We start from the raw sequence: 22,226 nt of genomic DNA, 5'->3' as shown, positions 1-22,226 counted from the left end.
AAGAACGGAATGGAATGGAATGGAGTGGAATGGAATGTAATGGAATGGAATGGAATGGAATAAACCCGTGTAGAATGGAATGGATTGGAATGGAATGGAATGGAATGGAATGGAATTCAATGGAATAGAATGGAATGGAATGGAATTCAATGGAATAGAATGGAATGGAATGGAATGGAATGGAATGGAATGGAATGGAATGGAATGGAATGGAATGGAAAGGAATGGAGTGGAATCGAATGGAATGGAATGGAATGGAATGGAATGGAGTGGAATAGAATGGAATCAACCCGAGTAGAACGGAATGGAATGGAATGGAACGGAATGGAACGAACCCGTGTAGAACGGAACTGAACAGAACGGAACGGAACGGAACGGAACGGAGTGAAATGGAATGGAAAGGAATCGAATGGTACCGAATGGAATGGAATGGAATAGAATGGAATGGAATGGAATGGAATGGAATGGAATGAAATGGAATAGAATGGAATGGAATGGAATGGAGTTCAATGGAATGGAATGGAATGGAATGGAATGGAATGGAATGGAATGGAATGGAATGGAATGGAATGGAATCAACCCGAGTAGAACGGAATGGATTGGAATGGAATGGAATGGAATGGAATGTAATGGAATGGAATGGAACGGAATGGAACAGAACGGAATGGAACGGAACGGAACGGAACGGAATGGAATGGAATGAACCCGAATAGAACGGAATGGAATGGAATGGAATGGAATGGAATGGAATGGAATGGAATCAACCCCAGTAGAAAGGAATGGAATGGAATGGAATGGAATGGAATGGAATGGAATGGAATGGAATTCAATGGAATAGAATGGAATGGAATGGAATGGAATGGGATCGAATGGAATCGAATGGAATCGAATGGAATGGAATCGAATGGAATGGAATGGAATGGAATGGAATGGAATGGAATGGAATGGAATGGAATGGAATGGAATCAACCCGATTAGAACGGAATGGAATGGAATGCAATGGAATGGAATGGAATGGAATGGAATTCAATGGAATAGAATGGAATGGAATGGAATGGAATGGAATCGAATGGACTTGAATGGTATCGAATGGAATGGAACGGAATAGAATGGAATCAATCCGTGTAGAACGGAATGGAATGGAATGGAATGGAATGGAATGGAACGGAATGGAACTGAACGGAATGGAACGGAATGGAACGGAACGCATCTCAACGCAAAGCAACGGAACGGAACGGAACGGAACTGAACGGAATGGAATGGAATGGAATCAACCCGAGTAGAATGGAATGGAATGGAATGGAATGGAATGGAATGGAATGGAATGGAATGGAATGGAATGGAATGGAATCATCCCGTGTAGAATGGAATGGATTGGAATGGAATGGAATGGAATGGAATTCAATGGAATAGAATGGAATGGAAAGGAATGGAATGGAATGGAATGGAATGGAATTAAATGGAATTCAATGGAATAGAATGGAATGGAATGGAATGGAATGGAATGGAATGGAATCGAATGGAATCGAATGGAATCGAAAGGAATGGAGTGGAATAGAATGGAATAAACCCGATTAGAATGGAATGGAATGGAATGGAACGGAATGGAACGAACCTGAGTAGAACGGAACTGAACGGAACGGAACGGAACGGAACGGAACGGAGTGAAATGGAATGGAATGGAATCGAATGGAACCGAATGGAATGGAATGGAATAGAATGGAATGGAATGGAATGGAATGGAATGGAATGGAATCAACCCGAGTAGAATGGAATGGATTGGAATGGAATGGAATGGAATGGAATGGAATGGAATGGAATGGAATGGAATCGAATGCAATGGAATGGAATGGAATGGAATGGAATGGAATGGGATGGAATGGAATGGAATGGAATGGAATCAACCCGAGTAGAATGGAATGGATTGGAATGCTATGGAGTGGAATGGAATGGAATGGAATGGAATGGAATAGAATGGAATGGAATGGAATGGAATGGAATGGAATGGAATGGAAAGGAATCAACCCGTGTAGAATGGAATGGATTGGAATGGAATGGAATGGAATGGAATTCAATGGAATAGAATGGAATGGAAAGGAATGGAATGGAATGGAATGGAATGGAATGGAATTCAATGGAATAGAATGGAATGGAATGGAATGGAATGGAATGGAATGGAATCGAATGGAATCGAATGGAATCGAAAGGAATGGAGTGGAATAGAATGGAATAAACCCGATTAGAATGGAATGGAATGGAATGGAACGGAATGGAACGAACCTGAGTAGAACGGAACTGAACGGAACGGAACGGAACGGAATGGAACGGAGTGAAATGGAATGGAATGGAATCGAATGGAACCGAATGGAATGGAATGGAATAGAATGGAATGGAATGGAATGGAATGGAATGGAATCAACCCGAGTAGAATGGAATGGATTGGAATGGAATGGAATGGAATGGAATGGAATGGAATGGAATGGAATGGAATGGAATCGAATGCAATGGAATGGAATGGAATGGAATGGAATGGAATGGGATGGAATGGAATGGAATGGAATGGAATCAACCCGAGTAGAATGGAATGGATTGGAATGCTATGGAGTGGAATGGAATGGAATGGAATGGAATGGAATAGAATGGAATGGAATGGAATGGAATGGAATGGAATGGAATGGAATGGAATGGAATCAACCCGAGAAGAACGGAATGGAATGGAATGGAGTAGAATGGAATGGAATGGAATGGAATGGAATGGAATGGAATGGAATGGAATAAACCCGTGTAGAATGGAATGGATTGGAATGGAATGGAATGGAATTCAATGGAATAGAATGGAATCGAATGGAAGGGAATGGAATGGAATGGAATGGAATGGAATGGAATGGAATGGAATTCATTGGAATAGAATGGAATGGAATGGAATGGAATGGAATGGAATGGAATAGAATGGAATGGAGTGGAATCGAATGGAATCGAATGGAATGGAGTGGAATAGAATGGAATCAACCCGAGTAGAACGGAATGGAATGGAATGGAACGGAATGGAACGAACCCGAGTTCAACGGAACTGAACAGAATGGAACGGAACGGAAAGGAACGCAGTGAATTGGAATGGAATGGAATCGAATGGAACCGAATGGAATGGAATGGAATGGAATGGAATGGAATGGAATGGAATGGAATGGAATGGAATGGAATGGAATGGAATCAACCCGAGTAGAATGGAATGGAATGGAATGGAATGGAATGGAATGGAATGGAATCGAATGGAATTGAATGCAATCGAATGGAATGGAATGGAATAGATTGGAGTCAACCCGAGTAGATCGGAATGGAATGGAATGGAATGGAATGGAATCGAATGGAATGGAAAGGAATGGAATGGAATGGAATGGAATCAACCAGAGTGGAGTGGAGTGCAGTGGAGTGGAGTGGAGTGGAGTGGAGTGGAATGGAATGGAATGGAATGGAATGGAATGGAATGGAATGGAATAGAATGGAATCAACCCGAGTAGAACGGAATGGAATGGAATGGAATGGAATGGAACGGAATGGAACAGAACGGAATGGAAAGGAACGGAACAGAACGGAATGGAGTTTAATGAACCCGAGTAGAACGGAATGGAATGGAATGGAATGGAATGCAATGGAATGGAATGGAATGGAATCGAATCGAATGGAATCGAATGGAATGGAATGGAATGGAATGGAATGGAATGGAATGGAATGGAATGGAATCAACCCGAGAAGAACGGAATGGAATGGAATGGAGTGGAATGGAATGGAATGGAATGGAATGGAATGGAATGGAATAAACCCGTGTAGAATGGAATGGATTGGAATGGAATGGAATGGAATGGAATGGAATGGAATGGAATGGAATGGAATGGAATGGAATGGAATGGAATGGAATGGAATGGAAAGGAACGGAGTGGAATCGAATGGAATGGAATGGAATGGAATGGAATGGAGTGGAATAGAATGGAATCAACCCGAGTAGAACGGAATGGAATGGAATGGAACGGAATGGAACGAACCCGAGTAGAACGGAACTGAACAGAACGGAACGGAACGGAACAGAACGGAGTGAAATGGAATGGAATGGAATCGAATGGAACCGAATGGAATGGAATGGAATGGAATGGAATGGAATGGAATGGAATCAACCCGAGTAGAATGGAATAGAATGGAATGGAATGGAATGGAATGGAATGGAATGGAATGGAATGGAATGGAATGGAATGGAATGGAATGGAATCAACCCGAGTGGAGTGGAGTGGAGTGGAGTGGAGTGCAGTGGAATGGAGTGGAGTGGAATGGAAAGGAATGGAATGGAATGGAATGGAATGGAATAGAATGGAATCAACCCGAGTAGAACGGAATGGAATGGAATGGAATGGAATGGAACGGAATGGAACAGAACGGAATGGAACGGAACGGAACGGAACGGAATTGAATGGAATGGAATGGAATCAACCCGAGTAGAACGGAGTGGAATGGAATGGAATGGAATGGAATCGAATCGAATCGAATCGAATGGAATGGAATGGAATGGAATGGAATGGAATGGAATGGAATGGAATGGAATCGAATCGAATCGAATCGAATCGAATCGAATGGAATGGAATGGAATGGAATGGAATGGAATGGAATGGAATGGAATGGAATGGAATGGAATGGAATGGAATGGAATGGAATCAACCCGAGTAGAACGGAATGGAATGCAATGGAATGGAATGGAATGCAATGGAATGGAATTCAAAGGAATAGAATGGAATGGAATGGAATGGAATGGAATGGAATGGAATGGAATGGAATCGAATGGAATTGAATGGAATAGAGTGGAATGGAATGGAATAGAATGGAATCAAGCCGAGTAGAACGGAATGGAATGGAATGGAATGGAATGGAATGGAATGGAATGGAACGGAACGGAACGCAACCGAACGGAATGGAACGCAAAGGAACGGAACGGAACGGAACGGAACGGAACGGAATGGAAAGGAATCAACCCGAGTAGAACGGAATGGAATGGAATGGAGCGGAATGGAACAGAACGGAATGGAACGGAACGGAACGGAACGTAATGGAATGGAATGAACCCGAGTAGAACGGAATGGAATGGAATGGAATGGAATGGAATCGAATCGAATCGAATCGAATGGAATCGAATGGAATCGAATGGAATGGAATGGAATGGAATGGAATGGAATGGAATGGAATGGAATGGAATCAACCCGAGTAGAACGGAACGGAACGGAACGGAATGGAACGGAACGGAACGGAATGGAATGGAATGGAATTCAACGGAATGGAATGGAATGGAATGGAATGGAATCAACCCGAGTAGAATGGAATGGATCGGAATGGAATGGAATGGAATGGAACGGAATCGAATCGAATCGAATGGAATCGAATTGAATCGAATGGAATCGAATGGAATGGAATGGAATGGAATGGAATGGAATGGAATGGAATGGAATGGAATGGAATGGAATGGAATCAACACGAGTAGAACGGAATGGAATGGAATGGAATGGAATGGAATGGAATGGAATGGAATGGAATGGAATGGAATCAACCCGTGTAGAATGGAATGGATTGGAATGGAATGGAATGGAATGGAATTCAATGGAATAGAATGGAATGGAAAGGAATGGAATGGAATGGAATGGAATGGAATGGAATGGAATTCAATGGAATAGAATGGAATGGAATGGAATGGAATTGAATGGAATGGAATGGAATGGAATGGAATGGAATTCAATGGAATAGAATGGAGTGGAATGGAATGGAATGGAATGGAATGGAATGGAATGGAATCGAATGGAATCGAATGGAATGGAATGGAATGGAATGGAATCGAATGGAATGGAATGGAATGGAATGGAATCGAATGGAATCGAATGGAATGGAATGGAATGGAATGGAATGGAATGGAATGGAATGGAATGGAATGGAATGGAATGGAATGGAGTGGAATCAACCCGAGTAGAACGGAATGGAATGGAATGGAATGGAATGGAATGGAATGGAATGGAATGGAATGGAAACAACACGTGTAGAATGGAATGGATTGGAATGGAATGGAATGGAATGGAATGGAATGGAATAGAATGGAATGGAATGGAAGGGAATGGAACCGAATGGAATGGAATGGAATGGAATGGAAAGGAATGGAATGGAATGGAATTGAATGGAATCAACCCGAGTAGAATGGAATGGATTGGAATGGAATGGAATGGAATGGAATGGAATTTAATGGAATGGAATCGAATGGAATCGAATGGAATCGAAAGGAATCGAATGGAATGGAATGGAATAGAATGGAATCAACACGAGTAGAACGGAATGGAATGGATTGGAATGGAATGGAATGGAATGGAACGGAACGGAACGGAACGGAACGCAAGGGAACGGAACGGAACGGAACGGAAGGGAACGGAACGGAATGGAATGGAATGGAATCAACCCGAGTAGAATGGAATGGAATGGAAAGGAATGGAATGGAACGGAATGGAACGGAACGGAACGGAATGGAATGGAATGGAATGAACCCGAGTAGAACGGAATGGAATGGAATGGAATGGAATGGAATGGGATCGAATCGAATGGAATCGAATGGAATCGTATAGAATGGAATGGAATGGAATGGAATCAACCAGAGTAGAACGGAACGGAACGGAACGGAATGGAACGGAACGGAACGGAATGGAATGGAATTCAATGGAACAGAATGGAGTGGAATGGAATGGAATGGCATGGAATGGAATCGAATGGAATTGAATGGAATCGAATGGAATTGAATGGAATAGAACGGAAACAACCCGAGTAGAACGGAACGGAACGGAATGGATTGGAATGGAATGGAATGGAATGGAATGGAATGGAACGGAACGGAACGGAACGGAACGGAACGCAACGGAATGGAATGGAATGGAATGATCAACACGAGTAGAACGGAATGGAATGGAATGGAATGGGATGGAATGGAATGGAATGGAATGGAATGGAATCAACCCGAGTAGAACGGAATGGAATGGAATGGAATGGAATGGAATGGAACGGAATGGAACAGAACGGAATGGAACGGAACGGAACGGAACGGAATGGAATGGAATGAACCCGAGTAGAACGGAATGGAATGGAATGGAATGGAATGGAATCGAATGGAATGGAAAGGAATGGAATGGAATGGAATGGAATGAACCAGAGTGGAGTGGAGTGCAGTGGAGTGGAGTGGAGTGGAGTGGAGTGGAATGGAATGGAATGGAATGGAATGGAATGCAATGGAATGGAATGGAATGGAATAGAATGGAATCAACCCGAGTAGAACGGAATGGAATGGAATGGAATGGAATGGAACGGAATGGAACAGAACGGAATGGAAAGGAACGGAACAGAACGGAATGGAGTTTAATGAACCCGAGTAGAACGGAATGGAATGGAATGGAATGGAATGGAATGGAATGGAATGGAATGGAATGGAATCGAATCGAATGGAATGGAATGGAATGGAATGGAATGGAATGGAATGGAATGGAATGGAATGGAATGGAATGGAATGGAATCAACCAGAGAAGAACGGAATGGAATGGAATGGAGTGGAATGGAATGGAATGGAATGGAATGGAATGGAATAAACCCGTGTAGAATGGAATGGATTGGAATGGAATGGAATGGAATGGAATGGAATGGAATGGAATGGAATGGAATGGAATGGAATTCATTGGAATGGAATGGAATGGAATGGAATGGAATGGAATGGAATGGAATGGAAAGGAATGGAGTGGAATCGAATGGAATGGAATGGAATGGAATGGAATGGAGTGGAATAGAATGGAATCAACCCGAGTAGAACGGAATGGAATGGAATGGAACGGAATGGAACGAACCCGAGTAGAACGGAACTGAACAGAACGGAACGGAACGGAACAGAACGGAGTGAAATGGAATGGAATGGAATCGAATGGAACCGAATGGAATGGAATGGAATGGAATGGAATGGAATGGAATGGAATCAACCCGAGTAGAATGGAATAGAATGGAATGGAATGGAATGGAATGGAATGGAATGGAATGGAATGGAATGGAATGGAATGGAATCAACCCGAGTAGAATGGAATGGATTGGAATGGAATGGAATGGAATGGAATGGAATGGAATGGAATGGAATGGAATCGAATGGAATGGAATGGAATGGAATGGAATGGAATGGAATGGAATGGAATGGAATGGAATGGAATGGAATGGAATGGAATCAACCCGAGTAGAATGGAATGGATTGGAATGGAATGGAATGGAATGGAATGGAATGGAATGGAATGGAATGGAATGGAATGGAATGGAATGGAATGGAATCGAATGGAATGGAAAGGAATGGAATGGAATGGAATGGAATGGAATCAACCAGAGTGGAGTGGAGTGCAGTGGAGTGGAGTGGAGTGGAGTGGAGTGGAATGGAATGGAATGGAATGGAATGGAATGGAATAGAATGGAATCAACCCGAGTAGAACGGAATGGAATGGAATGGAATGGAATGGAACGGAATGGAACAGAACGGAATGGAAAGGAACGGAACAGAACGGAATGGAGTTTAATGAACCCGAGTAGAACGGAATGGAATGGAATGGAATGGAATGCAATGGAATGGAATGGAATGGAATCGAATCGAATGGAATCGAATGGAATGGAATGGAATGGAATGGAATGGAATGGAATGGAATGGAATGGAATCAACCCGAGAAGAACGGAATGGAATGGAATGGAGTGGAATGGAATGGAATGGAATGGAATGGAATGGAATGGAATAAACCCGTGTAGAATGGAATGGATTGGAATGGAATGGAATGGAATGGAATGGAATGGAATGGAATGGAATGGAATGGAATGGAATGGAATGGAATGGAATGGAATGGAAAGGAACGGAGTGGAATCGAATGGAATGGAATGGAATGGAATGGAATGGAGTGGAATAGAATGGAATCAACCCGAGTAGAACGGAATGGAATGGAATGGAACGGAATGGAACGAACCCGAGTAGAACGGAACTGAACAGAACGGAACGGAACGGAACAGAACGGAGTGAAATGGAATGGAATGGAATCGAATGGAACCGAATGGAATGGAATGGAATGGAATGGAATGGAATGGAATGGAATCAACCCGAGTAGAATGGAATAGAATGGAATGGAATGGAATGGAATGGAATGGAATGGAATGGAATGGAATGGAATGGAATGGAATGGAATGGAATCAACCCGAGTGGAGTGGAGTGGAGTGGAGTGGAGTGCAGTGGAATGGAGTGGAGTGGAATGGAAAGGAATGGAATGGAATGGAATGGAATGGAATAGAATGGAATCAACCCGAGTAGAACGGAATGGAATGGAATGGAATGGAATGGAACGGAATGGAACAGAACGGAATGGAACGGAACGGAACGGAACGGAATTGAATGGAATGGAATGGAATCAACCCGAGTAGAACGGAGTGGAATGGAATGGAATGGAATGGAATCGAATCGAATCGAATCGAATGGAATGGAATGGAATGGAATGGAATGGAATGGAATGGAATGGAATGGAATCGAATCGAATCGAATCGAATCGAATCGAATGGAATGGAATGGAATGGAATGGAATGGAATGGAATGGAATGGAATGGAATGGAATGGAATGGAATGGAATGGAATGGAATCAACCCGAGTAGAACGGAATGGAATGCAATGGAATGGAATGGAATGCAATGGAATGGAATTCAAAGGAATAGAATGGAATGGAATGGAATGGAATGGAATGGAATGGAATGGAATGGAATCGAATGGAATTGAATGGAATAGAGTGGAATGGAATGGAATAGAATGGAATCAAGCCGAGTAGAACGGAATGGAATGGAATGGAATGGAATGGAATGGAATGGAATGGAACGGAACGGAACGCAACCGAACGGAATGGAACGCAAAGGAACGGAACGGAACGGAACGGAACGGAACGGAATGGAAAGGAATCAACCCGAGTAGAACGGAATGGAATGGAATGGAGCGGAATGGAACAGAACGGAATGGAACGGAACGGAACGGAACGTAATGGAATGGAATGAACCCGAGTAGAACGGAATGGAATGGAATGGAATGGAATGGAATCGAATCGAATCGAATCGAATGGAATCGAATGGAATCGAATGGAATGGAATGGAATGGAATGGAATGGAATGGAATGGAATGGAATGGAATCAACCCGAGTAGAACGGAACGGAACGGAACGGAATGGAACGGAACGGAACGGAATGGAATGGAATGGAATTCAACGGAATGGAATGGAATGGAATGGAATGGAATCAACCCGAGTAGAATGGAATGGATCGGAATGGAATGGAATGGAATGGAACGGAATCGAATCGAATCGAATGGAATCGAATTGAATCGAATGGAATCGAATGGAATGGAATGGAATGGAATGGAATGGAATGGAATGGAATGGAATGGAATGGAATGGAATGGAATCAACACGAGTAGAACGGAATGGAATGGAATGGAATGGAATGGAATGGAATGGAATGGAATGGAATGGAATGGAATGGAATCAACCCGTGTAGAATGGAATGGATTGGAATGGAATGGAATGGAATGGAATTCAATGGAATAGAATGGAATGGAAAGGAATGGAATGGAATGGAATGGAATGGAATGGAATGGAATTCAATGGAATAGAATGGAATGGAATGGAATGGAATTGAATGGAATGGAATGGAATGGAATGGAATGGAATTCAATGGAATAGAATGGAGTGGAATGGAATGGAATGGAATGGAATGGAATGGAATGGAATCGAATGGAATCGAATGGAATGGAATGGAATGGAATGGAATCGAATGGAATGGAATGGAATGGAATGGAATCGAATGGAATCGAATGGAATGGAATGGAATGGAATGGAATGGAATGGAATGGAATGGAATGGAATGGAATGGAATGGAGTGGAATCAACCCGAGTAGAACGGAATGGAATGGAATGGAATGGAATGGAATGGAATGGAATGGAATGGAATGGAAACAACACGTGTAGAATGGAATGGATTGGAATGGAATGGAATGGAATGGAATGGAATGGAATAGAATGGAATGGAATGGAAGGGAATGGAACCGAATGGAATGGAATGGAATGGAATGGAAAGGAATGGAATGGAATGGAATTGAATGGAATCAACCCGAGTAGAATGGAATGGATTGGAATGGAATGGAATGGAATGGAATGGAATTTAATGGAATGGAATCGAATGGAATCGAATGGAATCGAAAGGAATCGAATGGAATGGAATGGAATAGAATGGAATCAACACGAGTAGAACGGAATGGAATGGATTGGAATGGAATGGAATGGAATGGAACGGAACGGAACGGAACGGAACGCAAGGGAACGGAACGGAACGGAACGGAAGGGAACGGAACGGAATGGAATGGAATGGAATCAACCCGAGTAGAATGGAATGGAATGGAAAGGAATGGAATGGAACGGAATGGAACGGAACGGAACGGAATGGAATGGAATGGAATGAACCCGAGTAGAACGGAATGGAATGGAATGGAATGGAATGGAATGGGATCGAATCGAATGGAATCGAATGGAATCGTATAGAATGGAATGGAATGGAATGGAATCAACCAGAGTAGAACGGAACGGAACGGAACGGAATGGAACGGAACGGAACGGAATGGAATGGAATTCAATGGAACAGAATGGAGTGGAATGGAATGGAATGGCATGGAATGGAATCGAATGGAATTGAATGGAATCGAATGGAATTGAATGGAATAGAACGGAAACAACCCGAGTAGAACGGAACGGAACGGAATGGATTGGAATGGAATGGAATGGAATGGAATGGAATGGAACGGAACGGAACGGAACGGAACGGAACGCAACGGAATGGAATGGAATGGAATGATCAACACGAGTAGAACGGAATGGAATGGAATGGAATGGGATGGAATGGAATGGAATGGAATGGAATGGAATCAACCCGAGTAGAACGGAATGGAATGGAATGGAATGGAATGGAATGGAACGGAATGGAACAGAACGGAATGGAACGGAACGGAACGGAACGGAATGGAATGGAATGAACCCGAGTAGAACGGAATGGAATGGAATGGAATGGAATGGAATCGAATGGAATGGAAAGGAATGGAATGGAATGGAATGGAATGAACCAGAGTGGAGTGGAGTGCAGTGGAGTGGAGTGGAGTGGAGTGGAGTGGAATGGAATGGAATGGAATGGAATGGAATGCAATGGAATGGAATGGAATGGAATAGAATGGAATCAACCCGAGTAGAACGGAATGGAATGGAATGGAATGGAATGGAACGGAATGGAACAGAACGGAATGGAAAGGAACGGAACAGAACGGAATGGAGTTTAATGAACCCGAGTAGAACGGAATGGAATGGAATGGAATGGAATGGAATGGAATGGAATGGAATGGAATGGAATCGAATCGAATGGAATGGAATGGAATGGAATGGAATGGAATGGAATGGAATGGAATGGAATGGAATGGAATGGAATGGAATCAACCAGAGAAGAACGGAATGGAATGGAATGGAGTGGAATGGAATGGAATGGAATGGAATGGAATGGAATAAACCCGTGTAGAATGGAATGGATTGGAATGGAATGGAATGGAATGGAATGGAATGGAATGGAATGGAATGGAATGGAATGGAATTCATTGGAATGGAATGGAATGGAATGGAATGGAATGGAATGGAATGGAATGGAAAGGAATGGAGTGGAATCGAATGGAATGGAATGGAATGGAATGGAATGGAGTGGAATAGAATGGAATCAACCCGAGTAGAACGGAATGGAATGGAATGGAACGGAATGGAACGAACCCGAGTAGAACGGAACTGAACAGAACGGAACGGAACGGAACAGAACGGAGTGAAATGGAATGGAATGGAATCGAATGGAACCGAATGGAATGGAATGGAATGGAATGGAATGGAATGGAATGGAATCAACCCGAGTAGAATGGAATAGAATGGAATGGAATGGAATGGAATGGAATGGAATGGAATGGAATGGAATGGAATGGAATGGAATCAACCCGAGTAGAATGGAATGGATTGGAATGGAATGGAATGGAATGGAATGGAATGGAATGGAATGGAATGGAATCGAATGGAATGGAATGGAATGGAATGGAATGGAATGGAATGGAATGGAATGGAATGGAATGGAATGGAATGGAATGGAATCAACCCGAGTAGAATGGAATGGATTGGAATGGAATGGAATGGAATGGAATGGAATGGAATGGAATGGAATGGAATGGAATGGAATGGAATGGAATGGAATCGAATGGAATGGAAAGGAATGGAATGGAATGGAATGGAATGGAATCAACCAGAGTGGAGTGGAGTGCAGTGGAGTGGAGTGGAGTGGAGTGGAGTGGAATGGAATGGAATGGAATGGAATGGAATGGAATAGAATGGAATCAACCCGAGTAGAACGGAATGGAATGGAATGGAATGGAATGGAACGGAATGGAACAGAACGGAATGGAAAGGAACAGAACAGAACGGAATGGAGTTTAATGAACCCGAGTAGAACGGAATGGAATGGAATGGAATGGAATGGAATGGAATGGAATGGAATGGAATGGAATGGAATCAAATCGAATGGAATCGAATGGAATGGAATAGAATGGAATGGAATGGAATGGAATGGAATGGAATGGAATGGAATGGAATCAACCCGAGAAGAACGGAATGGAATGGAATGGAGTGGAATGGAATGTAATGGAATGGAATGGAATGGAATAAACCCGTGTAGAATGGAATGGATTGGAATGGAATGGAATGGAATGGAATGGAATTCAATGGAATAGAATGGAATGGAATGGAATTCAATGGAATAGAATGGAATGGAATGGAATGGAATGGAATGGAATGGAATGGAATGGAATGGAATGGAATGGAATGGAATTCATTGGAATGGAATGGAATGGAATGGAATGGAATGGAATGGAATGGAATGGAATGGAATGGAATGGAAAGGAATGGAGTGGAATCGAATGGAATGGAATGGAATGGAATGGAATGGAGTGGAATAGAATGGAATCAACCCGAGTAGAACGGAATGGAATGGAATGGAACGGAATGGAACGAACCCGTGTAGAACGGAACTGAACAGAACGGAACGGAACGGAACGGAATGGAGTGAAATGGAATGGAAAGGAATCGAATGGAACCGAATGGAATGGAATGGAATAGAAAGGAATGGAATGGAATGGAATGGAATGGAATGAAATGGAATAGAATGGAATGGAATGGAATGGAGTTCAATGGAATGGAATGGAATGGAATGGAATGGAATGGAATGGAATGGAATGGAATGGAATGGAATGGAATGGAATCAACCCGAGTAGAACGGAATGGATTGGAATGGAATGGAATGGAATGGAATGGAATGGAATGGAATGGAATGGAATGGAACGGAATGGAACAGAACGGAATGGAACGGAACGGAACGGAACGGAATGGAATGGAATGAACCCGAATAGAACGGAATGGAATGGAATGGAATGGAATGGAATGGAATGGAATGGAATCAACCCCAGTAGAAAGGAATGGAATGGAATGGAATGGAATGGAATGGAATGGAATGGAATGGAATGGAATTCAATGGAATAGAATGGAATGGAATGGAATGGAATGGGATCGAATGGAATCGAATGGAATCGAATGGAATGGAATCGAATGGAATGGAATGGAATGGAATGGAATGGAATGGAATGGAATGGAATGGAATGGAATCAACCCGATTAGAACGGAATGGAATGGAATGCAATGGAATGGAATGGAATGGAATGGAATTCAATGGAATAGAATGGAATGGAATGGAATGGAATGGAATCGAATGGACTTGAATGGTATCGAATGGAATGGAACGGAATAGAATGGAATCAATCCGTGTAGAACGGAATGGAATGGAATGGAATGGAATGGAATGGAACGGAATGGAACTGAACGGAATGGAACGGAATGGAACGGAACGCATCTCAACGCAAAGCAACGGAACGGAACGGAACGGAACTGAACGGAATGGAATGGAATGGAATCAACCCGAGTAGAATGGAATGGAATGGAATGGAATGGAATGGAATGGAATGGAATGGAATGGAATGGAATGGAATGGAATGGAATCAACCCGTGTAGAATGGAATGGATTGGAATGGAATGGAATGGAATGGAATTCAATGGAATAGAATGGAATGGAAAGGAATGGAATGGAATGGAATGGAATGGAATGGAATGGAATGGAATTCAATGGAATAGAATGGAATGGAATGGAATGGAATGGAATGGAATGGAATCGAATGGAATCGAATGGAATCGAAAGGAATGGAGTGGAATAGAATGGAATAAACCCGATTAGAATGGAATGGAATGGAATGGAACGGAATGGAACGAACCTGAGTAGAACGGAACTGAACGGAACGGAACGGAACGGAACGGAGTGAAATGGAATGGAATGGAATCGAATGGAACCGAATGGAATGGAATGGAATAGAATGGAATGGAATGGAATGGAATGGAATGGAATCAACCCGAGTAGAATGGAATGGATTGGAATGGAATGGAATGGAATGGAATGGAATGGAATGGAATGGAATGGAATCGAATGCAATGGAATGGAATGGAATGGAATGGAATGGAATGGGATGGAATGGAATGGAATGGAATGGAATCAACCCGAGTAGAATGGAATGGATTGGAATGCTATGGAGTGGAATGGAATGGAATGGAATGGAATGGAATAGAATGGAATGGAATGGAATGGAATGGAATGGAATGGAATGGAATGGAATGGAATGGAATGGAATCAACCCGTGTAGAATGGAATGGATTGGAATGGAATGGAATGGAATGGAATTCAATGGAATAGAATGGAATGGAAAGGAATGGAATGGAATGGAATGGAATGGAATGGAATGGAATTCAATGGAATAGAATGGAATGGAATGGAATGGAATGGAATGGAATGGAATCGAATGGAATCGAATGGAATCGAAAGGAATGGAGTGGAATAGAATGGAATAAACCCGATTAGAATGGAATGGAATGGAATGGAACGGAATGGAACGAACCTGAGTAGAACGGAACTGAACGGAACGGAACGGAACGGAACGGAACGGAGTGAAATGGAATGGAATGGAATCGAATGGAACCGAATGGAATGGAATGGAATAGAATGGAATGGAATGGAATGGAATGGAATGGAATCAACCCGAGTAGAATGGAATGGATTGGAATGGAATGGAATGGAATGGAATGGAATGGAATGGAATGGAATGGAATCGAATGCAATGGAATGGAATGGAATGGAATGGAATGGAATGGGATGGAATGGAATGGAATGGAATGGAATCAACCCGAGTAGAATGGAATGGATTGGAATGCTATGGAGTGGAATGGAATGGAATGGAATGGAATGGAATAGAATGGAATGGAATGGAATGGAATGGAATGGAATGGAATGGAATGGAATGGAATGGAATGGAATGGAATCAACCAGAGTGGAGTGGAGTGGAGTGGAGAGGAGTGGAGTGGAGTGGAGTGGAGTGGAGTGGAATGGAATGGAATGGCATGGAATGGAATGGAATAGAATGGAATCAACCCGAGTAGAACGGAATGGAATGGAATGGAATGGAATGGAACGGAACGGAATGGAACAGAACGGAATGGAACGGAACGGAACGGAACGGAATGGAGTTTAATGAACCCGAGTAGAACGGAATGGAATGGAATAGAAAGGAATGGAATGGAATGGAATGGAATGGAATGGAATGGAATGGAATGGAATGGAATGGAATCAACCCGAGAAGAACGGAATGGAATGGAATGGAGTGGAATGGAATGGAATGGAATGGAATGGAATGGAATGGAATAAACCCGTGTAGAATGGAATGGATTGGAATGGAATGGAATGGAATTCAATGGAATAGAATGGAATGGAATGGAATGGAATGGAATGGAATGGAATGGAATGGAATGGAATGGAATGGAATGGAATTCATTGGAATAGAATGGAATGGAATGGAATGGAATGGAATGGAATGGAATAGAATGGAATGGAGTGGAATCGAATGGAATCGAATGGAATGGAGTGGAATAGAATGGAATCAACCCGAGTAGAACGGAATGGAATGGAATGGAACGGAATGGAACGAACCCGAGTTCAACGGAACTGAACAGAATGGAACGGAACGGAAAGGAACGCAGTGAATTGGAATGGAATGGAATCGAATGGAACCGAATGGAATGGAATGGAATGGAATGGAATGGAATGGAATGGAATGGAATGGAATGGAATGGAATCAACCCGAGTAGAATGGAATGGAATGGAATGGAATGGAATGGAATGGAATGGAATGGAATGGAATGGAATGGAATCGAATGGAATTGAATGCAATCGAATGGAATGGAATGGAATAGATTGGAGTCAACCCGAGTAGATCGGAATGGAATGGAATGGAATGGAATGGAATCGAATGGAATGGAAAGGAATGGAATGGAATGGAATGGAATCAACCAGAGTGGAGTGGAGTGCAGTGGAGTGGAGTGGAGTGGAGTGGAGTGGAATGGAATGGAATGGAATGGAATGGAATGGAATGGAATGGAATAGAATGGAATCAACCCGAGTAGAACGGAATGGAATGGAATGGAATGGAATGGAACGGAATGGAACAGAACGGAATGGAAAGGAATGGAACAGAACGGAATGGAGTTTAATGAACCCGAGTAGAACGGAATGGAATGGAATGGAATGGAATGCAATGGAATGGAATGGAATGGAATCGAATCGAATGGAATCGAATGGAATGGAATGGAATGGAATGGAATGGAATGGAATGGAATGGAATGGAATCAACCCGAGAAGAACGGAATGGAATGGAATGGAGTGGAATGGAATGGAATGGAATGGAATGGAATGGAATAAACCCGTGTAGAATGGAATGGATTGGAATGGAATGGAATGGAATGGAATGGAATGGAATGGAATGGAATGGAATGGAATGGAAAGGAACGGAGTGGAATCGAATGGAATGGAATGGAATGGAATGGAATGGAGTGGAATAGAATGGAATCAACCCGAGTAGAACGGAATGGAATGGAATGGAACGGAATGTAACGAACCCGAGTAGAACGGAACTGAACAGAACGGAACGGAACGGAACAGAACGGAGTGAAATGGAATGGAATGGAATCGAATGGAACCGAATGGAATGGAATGGAATGGAATGGAATGGAATGGAATGGAATGGAATGGAATCATCCCGAGTAGAATGGAATGGAATGGAATGGAATGGAATGGAATGGAATGGAATGGAATGGAATCAACCCGAGTGGAGTGGAGTGGAGTGGAGTGGAGTGCAGTGGAATGGAGTGGAGTGGAATGGAATGGAATGGAATGGAATGGAATGGAATAGAATGGAATCAACCCGAGTAGAACGGAATGGAATGGAATGGAATGGAATGGAACGGAATGGAACAGAACGGAATGGAACGGAACGGAACGGAACGGAATTGAATGGAATGGAATGGAATCAACCCGAGTAGAACGGAGTGGAATGGAATGGAATGGAATGGAATCGAATCGAATCGAATCGAATGGAATGGAATGGAATGGAATGGAATGGAATGGAATGGAATGGAATCGAATCGAATCGAATCGAATCGAATGGAATCGAATGGAATGGAATGGAATGGAATGGAATGGAATGGAATGGAATGGAATGGAATGGAATGGAATGGAATCAACCCGAGTAGAACGGAATGGAATGCAATGGAATGGAATGGAATGCAATGGAATGGAATTCAAAGGAATAGAATGGAATGGAATGGAATGGAATGGAATGGAATGGAATGGAATGGAATCGAATGGAATTGAATGGAATAGAGTGGAATGGAATGGAATAGAATGGAATCAAGCCGAGTAGAACGGAATGGAATGGAATGGAATGGAATGGAATAGAATGGAATGGAACGGAAAGGAACGCAACCGAACGGAATGGAACGCAAAGGAACGGAACGGAACGGAACGGAACGGAACGGAATGGAAAGGAATCAACCCGAGTAGAACGGAATGGAATGGAATGGAGCGGAATGGAACAGAACGGAATGGAACGGAACGGAACGGAACGTAATGGAATGGAATGAACCCGAGTAGAACGGAATGGAATGGAATGGAATGGAATGGAATCGAATTGAATCGAATCGAATGGAATCGAATGGAATCGAATGGAATGGAATGGAATGGAATGGAATGGAATGGAATGGAATGGAATGGAATGGAATGGAATCAACCCGAGTAGAACGGAACGGAACGGAACGGAATGGAACGGAACGGAACGGAATGGAATGGAATGGAATTCAACGGAATGGAATGGAATGGAATGGAATGGAATCAACCCGAGTAGAATGGAATGGATCGGAATGGAATGGAATGGAATGGAACGGAATCGAATCGAATCGAATGGAATCGAATTGAATCGAATGGAATCGAATGGAATGGAATGGAATGGAATGGAATGGAATGGAATGCAATGGAATGGAATGGAATCAACACGAGTAGAACGGAATGGAATGGAATGGAATGGAATGGAATGGAATGGAATGGAATGGAATCAACCCGTGTAGAATGGAATGGATTGGAATGGAATGGAATGGAATGGAATTCAATGGAATAGAATGGAATGGAAAGGAATGGAATGGAATGGAATGGAATGGAATGGAATTCAATGGAATAGAATGGAATGGAATGGAATGGAATGGAATGGAATGGAATGGAATGGAATGGAATGGAATGGAATGGAATTCAATGGAATAGAATGGAGTGGAATGGAATGGAATGGAATGGAATGGAATGGAATGGAATCGAATGGAATCCAATGGAATCCAATGGAATGGAATGGAATCGAATGGAATGGAATGGAATGGAATGGAATCGAATGGAATCGAATGGAATGGAATGGAATGGAATGGAATGGAATGGAATGGAATGGAATGGAATGGAATGGAATGGAGTGGAATCAACCCGAGTAGAACGGAATGGAATGGAATGGAATGGAATGGAATGGAATGGAATGGAATGGAATGGAATGGAATCAACCCGTGTAGAATGGAATGGATTGGAATGGAATGGAATGGAATGGAATTCAATGGAATAGAATGGAATGGAAAGGAATGGAATGGAATGGAATGGAATGGAATGGAATTCAATGGAATAGAATGGAATGGAATGGAATGGAATGGAATGGAATGGAATGGAATGGAATGGAATGGAATGGAATGGAATTCAATGGAATAGAATGGAGTGGAATGGAATGGAATGGAATGGAATGGAATGGAATGGAATCGAATGGAATCCAATGGAATCCAATGGAATGGAATGGAATCGAATGGAATGGAATGGAATGGAATGGAATCGAATGGAATCGAATGGAATGGAATGGAATGGAATGGAATGGAATGGAATGGAATGGAATGGAATGGAATGGAGTGGAATCAACCCGAGTAGAACGGAATGGAATGGAATGGAATGGAATGGAATGGAATGGAATGGAATGGAATGGAAACAACACGTGTAGAATGGAATGGATTGGAATGGAATGGAATGGAATGGAATGGAATGGAATAGAATGGAATGGAATGGAAGGGAATGGAACCGAATGGAATGGAATGGAATGGAATGGAAAGGAATGGAATGGAATGGAATTGAATGGAATCAACCCGAGTAGAATGGAATGGATTGGAATGGAATGGAATGGAATGGAATGGAATTTAATGGAATGGAATCGAATGGAATCGAATGGAATCGAAAGGAATCGAATGGAATGGAATGGAATAGAATGGAATCAACACGAGTAGAACGGAATGGAATGGATTGGAATGGAATGGAATGGAATGGAACGGAACGGAACGGAACGGAACGCAAGGGAACGGAACGGAACGGAACGGAAGGGAACGGAACGGAATGGAATGGAATGGAATCAACCCGAGTAGAATGGAATGGAATGGAAAGGAATGGAATGGAACGGAATGGAACGGAACGGAACGGAACGGAATGGAATGGAATGAACCCGAGTAGAACGGAATGGAATGGAATGGAATGGAATGGAATGGGATCGAATCGAATGGAATCGAATGGAATCGTATAGAATGGAATGAAATGGAATGGAATCAACCAGAGTAGAACGGAACGGAACGGAACGGAATGGAACGGAACGGAACGGAATGGAATGGAATTCAATGGAACAGAATGGAGTGGAATGGAATGGAATGGCATGGAATGGAATCGAATGGAATTGAATGGAATCGAATGGAATTGAATGGAATAGAACGGAAACAACCCGAGTAGAACGGAACGGAACGGAATGGATTGGAATGGAATGGAATGGAATGGAATGGAATGGAACGGAACGGAACGGAACGGAACGCAACGGAATGGAATGGAATGGAATGATCAACACGAGTAGAACGGAATGGAATGGAATGGAATGGGATGGAATGGAATGGAATGGAATGGAATGGAATCAACCCGAGTAGAACGGAATGGAATGGAATGGAATGGAATGGAATGGAACGGAATGGAACAGAACGGAATGGAACGGAACGGAACGGAACGGAATGGAATGGAATGAACCCGAGTAGAACGGAATGGAATGGAATGGAATGGAATGGAATCGAATGGAATGGAAAGGAATGGAATGGAATGGAATGGAATCAACCAGAGTGGAGTGGAGTGCAGTGGAGTGGAGTGGAGTGGAGTGGAGTGGAATGGAATGGAATGGAATTGAATGGAATGGAATGGAATGGAATGGAATGGAATAGAATGGAATCAACCCGAGTAGAACGGAATGGAATGGAATGGAATGGAATGGAACGGAATGGAACAGAACGGAATGGAAAGGAACGGAACAGAACGGAATGGAGTTTAATGAACCCGAGTAGAACGGAATGGAATGGAATGGAATGGAATGGAATGGAATGGAATGGAATCGAATCGAATGGAATGGAATGGAATGGAATAGAATGGAATGGAATGGAATGGAATGGAATGGAATCAACCCGAGAAGAACGGAATGGAATGGAATGGAGTGGAATGGAATGGAATGGAATGGAAAGGAATGGAATAAACCCGTGTAGAATGGAATG

Source organism: Gorilla gorilla, chromosome 18, assembly GCF_029281585.2.
Source record: "Gorilla gorilla gorilla isolate KB3781 chromosome 18, NHGRI_mGorGor1-v2.1_pri, whole genome shotgun sequence".
Classification (NCBI taxonomy): domain Eukaryota; kingdom Metazoa; phylum Chordata; class Mammalia; order Primates; family Hominidae; genus Gorilla; species Gorilla gorilla.
This window is presented reverse-complemented; position numbering follows the sequence as displayed.